Genomic DNA, 6,162 nt, shown 5'->3' on the forward strand with positions numbered 1-6,162 from the left:
AACGCTTGAAGAGACGAGTGGACATGCAGCTGTGCTGTTGTCGGCATGAAACCGAGATAATAAATTATCTCAATCTAACTGAAGTAACACTTTAGAGCGGTTGTGTTAGTTCTGGCACCGAAGATGAAACTTTGGAGCCGCTTTGATTCGACTGCGCTTTGATTCTGCTTATATTCTGTATTATGTTGGCAGTACTGTATCTGTTTTTCTTTTCCTGAGTTGTATGATTGGCTGATTATGAAAAAACAAACGGGTAAGAACTGTGCAACTCTGTACGTTTTCTCCCTGAGCGGTTCGTTTGATTCAGCTAAAACCACACAAAGTACAGCAGCACTTGACAAGCGGAAAACCCTCTCCGACTCATTCTCCTCTTTCAAACGCTGCAGGAAACAACAAAACTCCTCAAACCCAACCCATATGAAAGATTCGGCAACAAATTAAAAAAAAGTTCTCTAAAGTGCAGAGAGTGCACTGCTTCTCATGTGTAGCAGCGATTCTTGATCTGTTTATGGCCTACTAGTTGCTATTTACACAGTGTTTGTTGAAATGCGATCAGTTCCATGTGGACTTCTGGGGGGGGGGGGGGGGGGGGCTGGCAGTTGCGGTGTGTGTGTGTGTGGGTGTGTGTGTTTGATGAGTATTCTATAAAAATAAAAAAAGATGCACGTGAAAGCATTTTATTTGAGTGAAATCACAGCTAAAATCCCAAACTTAAACCACGCAGACGCATGAAATGCAACGATTAAACTATGTGACGCTACACATGGCGTGAAGCATAATTTCAAAACGCAATTTAAAAAGCCGTATTTTTTTTGAATACTGATACGTGCGATTTAGTTTTTCGGAGAAGCAGAATGAAGTTAGTGGAAACGCTGACCAAAAGCATATGGCTTGTGCAACACAAGTTGCAAAAACCAACCTTTTAATGACACGATTGCGATCTTTTGATGTTTTTTTCACAAATGAGCACGATTTCAGTTCATCCACTCGCAAACAACGTGGGGATCTAAGTTGAGAGTCCACTGTCACATGGCCCACAGGCCTGCTTGGTATGTTTCAGGTGGATGACCCTAAGCAGGATGCTCTGCATAATTAAAGCTCTCATGTCATTCTTTAGTGAGTCATAAAGTCAGAGAGGCCGCAAATCCCTAATGGACCGTTTTTCATTTTTTTAATATCGTCTGACAATGCAGCCACATGGCCTGGATTACATGAAAAAGAGACATCTCCACACATGTGTAAACAAACTACAATTAATTCATTTTGGATTGACCAGAGAAAAGAGCCATTACTGCAGTTGTGGCAGCCAAGAGTGTGTCTCCTCTTTATTCCTGATGTTTACGACATAATCATAAAATGATGCCTCACAAAAAAGGTTGTGTCGGTGTATGTGTGTGTGTGTGTGTGCGTGTGTGCGCTACAACACAAGCCAGACGGGGTGAGCAGTGGTGTGTGATGTTTGTGATGTAAAGATGTTGCCTGGTCTCCGAGTGACCTTCAAAGGGGCCTCGCGTTTGACGAGGACCTGCGACCACAAGCCACTGAGCTCTCAGATTAAGTGTGTGTGTGTGTGTGTGTCTCTCATTGCATCTGCTAGTGTGGGACAGCCGTCACACCTGTGCACAGGAGATTCTTTGAAGTCCCTAATCGTCTCCTGCACGCCTCCTCTCACCTCGCTGGCAGGATCCCAACGCCGCACACACAGTTCACACGCAGAGATGGGGAGCGAGGCCGAACTGGGCTCTCCTGTGGCGAGCTGGGAGATGGAGTGAGCTGATGTTGGGGGGGGGGGGGGGGGAATAGAAAATAGAAAGCGAACTCGAGAGTGAGGGCACACGATAACTACGAGAGTGGAGGAATGAAGGAGGGCGAGAGGATCTGAGGAAAGACAGGGGAAGGTGGGGAGGAAGCTCGTGAGGGAAAGCAGAGACGGAGCCCCCCCCACGGTTTGGGAATGAGAGCAGAGGCCAGAGAAGTGCCAGAGTGGTTTAAATCTCCGGGGAGAAACTCTGCAGGTGGAGGAAGTGATCAGAGGAAGTCATATGATGTCCAGGAAGCCTCCGGGGTGAACAAGGACAGACGAGCTGAGAAAAGTTTGCCAGTTTGTTTTCCTTTCTTTCTGTTGCTGTTCCTGTTTGTTCGTTTTGTCTGCTTTCTTTTTGTTTTGTTCTGTTTGTCTCTTGTTCCCTGTAAAGCGTCTTTGGGTACTGAGAAAAGCGCTATAGAAGTCTGAATTATTATTATTATAAAAGGCCAGCCGCGTGCTTCTCGTCTATTATCTTTACAGGTCTGTTCTTCTGACAATATTTTAAAAGCCCTTTTTTTATTTTTTTAAGGTACAACCCAAATCCTCAAAAAGACTCTGCTGGCCCAAAATATTCAGTTTGCACACAATGAAGAAGTTTAAACTAAGAATGTCATCCAAAGGTCGGATGCGACGTCTTTGATTAATATTACACAACGAAAAGAAAAATGCAGATGAAAATGGAAAATAACTCCTACCAATACATCTTTCTAATATTAAACCTTTAAGATGCTCTTACATTGTACAATGCATGCAACACATGTGTTTTTATTTTGCAACATTGCAGCATTTCTCAGTCAGTCTGAGGATGTAACAAAGGAGATCTGCATCTCCGTTACATCTCCACTCTCTTCTCGTACCGAGCGGAACACCGAGGCCACGAAGTCATTAACCGCTTCACACCCCCAACAAGCCGAACGCCCGACTCACGGATTAATTACCGTCTCCAGACAGGTGCATCCAACTCATTAGTCCCGAAGCACACAGCAGGGCAATGTGTGTACAGCCGCTGTGAGGAATTAGCAGTCTCGTCGTGTCGAGCCCCAGTTCAGCCGGCTCATCGGAGGTCTCCCACGTCGGAATTCAAATGAGCCAAATGAATGGGAGCGCCCGGCATGGGGGCCTAGAGAGGAGCAACGGGGGGTCTGGGCCCGGCACCGGGGTCGCCCAGAGGAGCCTCGATGTATGTGTGCGTGCCCACTGCCGGTCCGCACGACGCTGATGGACATCGAGAGTTTACTGCTGGGAGTCTCTTCTCCAACTGGAACACTGTTGGGTCAGTTTCATGCCTCTCTTTCTTTCTTCTTCTAAAGGAAAACCCCTGGGATTCCACAGCAGTTTATTAGCTTTAGTTTTGAATGGGCTTCATCGCCATACCAGAACATTCACAGCTGCGTTTACACTCGAATAAAAGCTGTCCGATGTTTAGTGTGCTGGTTTTGTTCCAGACCCGCAGTTCCCCCTGTAACACATAGAGGGCAGTAGTGGCTTGCAACTTCTTCTAATTGACCGTTGTGATCAGCATTAACACATGCTTTCAGACTCGCAGAACACTGGACACGGATCAAACATTAATCACATGGCAACAATCTCAGAAAACAAATGTAATTTTATGCAGAGCTTACAAATGACTGTGTTCAATATCATGTGAGGCAATACGGCTCGACTCAGAAATTAAAGCCGTTTTTTGTGTTTTTAAAAAGTCCTAATTTGAGCACAGCCCGTTTTCATTTCTCCTCTGTAGGTTGTTGCTCATCCAGGAAAATATCTGTAGCAGCTGTTTGCTCCTCCAGTCTTTCCCCGGGGCCTTTGACACACACACACACACCAACAGCTCATCGGGAGTCGACTTTTATGGGGGGGGGGGATCCGGCGGCGGCATCTTGAGTGGTCACCGACACTGCCTGGTTGCAGGAGGTTGCCCGCTCGTATTCCCTCAAAAAATCTCTGGCCACAATCCCAAAATGTTGTGTCCAGCCGAGCGCACCAGCACGAGGAAGAAGAAAAGCCTCCCCTGGCATCGCCACCGCTCGAAGGCTTCTTGTTAGCCGGGTGTATTCTGGGACGTCTGGCAGGAGCCCACGAGTCGTGCAATGCAACTAAGCCGTGCACGCAAGCACCTGAACCTAACACGGCAAGACACATGGACACACACTTTGAGATGCGTTGCTTGGATTTTGATATCGTTCATTCATTCGTATTAACACAGGGGGGGATGCAAGTGTAATATAAAGCGTGCCTTTGCTGTAACTACGACTAACTTGTCTTGAAAGAGACGTGAGATCGACTTGGTCTGATGAAAACGGCGAGAGATTACACTCGGCATTACAGTCGGCAGTCTGTTCCCACTTTTTAATTGTGATGACTGCAAGTTCCTCAAGGCCACGCTACCCTTGAACGTCACAGACCCCGGCGTGTTGTCATTGAAAACATATGCATGTTTAAAAGTGAAGAAAATAAGAACATTGTGATGGTTCGGAGGCCTTTGGGTATGATGACGCCCGTGGACGTGTTTCATGATTTAAAAAAACCATCAAGCACCGGCAGGACACTGAGATGAATGGATCTAATCCGAGATGTTTTATGCCATGAGCTCCATTTCTTTCTGGTAAACCTGTTGCACTAAGGTTATTTCTCCCCATTTTCCAAGTTTGTTGTGTTAGTAGATGTGGATTTTAGTTTAGTGGAACAAGGTTTCCGTTTGTTTCATTTGTGGGGTCAAATCCATCTATCATGGCACAGCCAGAGGAGAATTGGGTGAGAGTGTGAAAATGATCCTCCCTCACAGGTCCACGTTGACCAGGGTCCCACTGTCTCCTCAGGCATCTGTTCGGACGACTAGCATTCGCTCGTTGCGAGTCCTCATCTTGGTTTTTTCCGTCCTTGAGTCTTGGTCTGGGTATCAACAGAGCTTTCCGGCCTTGATGCAGAAACAGATCTAATGAAGGATAAGATATACTGTAGATCAGCGGTGGAATGTAACTAGTACATCAACTCATGCGCTGGACTTGAGTACACGGTTGAGGTACTTTACACTTTTAATACAACTTTCTACTTCTACATCTCTCAGGTAAATATTGTACTCCATTACATTTGTCTGTGACCCTTCAGATTACACTTTTTGTTATACTTTCCCACATTTGGTGATTTTAATTGAGAAAATTCTCCAACTTCTTAAACTATTTTAAAACCCTCTTGGATAAGATGAACATAGCTGAAAAGTAGAAGAGGATTTTATAGAATAGGATGCACTGCTGTTGACTGAACTACAAAACAGTTCATAAAAGAGTTACATGTTGCCCAACCGTCAACATCCACAGCAGTAAAATGCAACATATTAATGCAGCATATTAATCCAGAAGCATCATAAATATTGTTAAAATACTCTAAATACTTGTTAACAAAACTTACATACTTCTACTTGGATTTATACTTTTATGTTGTAGTGGAGTATTTTCACAGTGATATTAATACTTTTACTTAACTAAAGGATCGAAATGCTTATTTCAAGGCATCTTTTGTTTACTTTACTGAAGTACAAACAATAAACAATTGTTTGTACTTCATAAATGTGAGTCTCTCTGCCACACACTTGTATCTATGTATTGTCCGAATACACAATGCCACACGGCCTCACTTCCCTGTGGTCAAAGCTCTCGTTGAGCCTCTTACCTTCATTGTTTGCATCCAGATTTCTATTGTGTGGGCTCGCCAAGATATAACTGGGAACTGGGGCGTAATTCATGGGAATGGGCGAGAGGGGGGGGGGGGGGCTGCAGGTCAATAGTGACCCTGGATGCTGAAAAGGCCTTCTGATCTTCTTGAAGCAAGTCCTTGATGGTAGGTAAACCCCCCCGCCGCTGATGCTTTGCTCCACTGAGGGCGGAGGTGAAAGGAGCCGGCGTGGCCTTTTGACTTCCCGGCCGCGACCCTGTAATCCAACGCTCGGCAGTGCTAATCCACAGCTTCAAATGCCACAAAGAGACCAGCAGCACACAGGTTTCCATTAGGAACCTCCAGACACAGATGGGTCGGGCAAAACAAACGGGCTTTTTGGTCAATTTATCTTTTGAGTTCTGAGAGGAGAAATGATTTCCCGGGGGTTTCCTCTCCGACAAGGACTGCTTCTGATGGGCTGCGAGGAGTCAAGGGTCAAGTCAACGACATCTGAGTTTGTTTCTCCCCCTTTTTCCTTCTTGTGCCGTGCCGGTTTCTATGAGAAATGCCAAAACACTTGCGAGGAACTTTCTTTGAGATGTTTAAAGATGTCAAGAGGGTGTTCAACCCCAGGTGGGCCGGTACACTAATCTGCTGGAGCCTCTGCATACAAAAGCTGTTTTTCTTTTTTCTTTTTTCTT

The sequence above is a fragment of the Pseudoliparis swirei genome, chromosome 6 (assembly GCF_029220125.1).
Source record: "Pseudoliparis swirei isolate HS2019 ecotype Mariana Trench chromosome 6, NWPU_hadal_v1, whole genome shotgun sequence".
Classification (NCBI taxonomy): domain Eukaryota; kingdom Metazoa; phylum Chordata; class Actinopteri; order Perciformes; family Liparidae; genus Pseudoliparis; species Pseudoliparis swirei.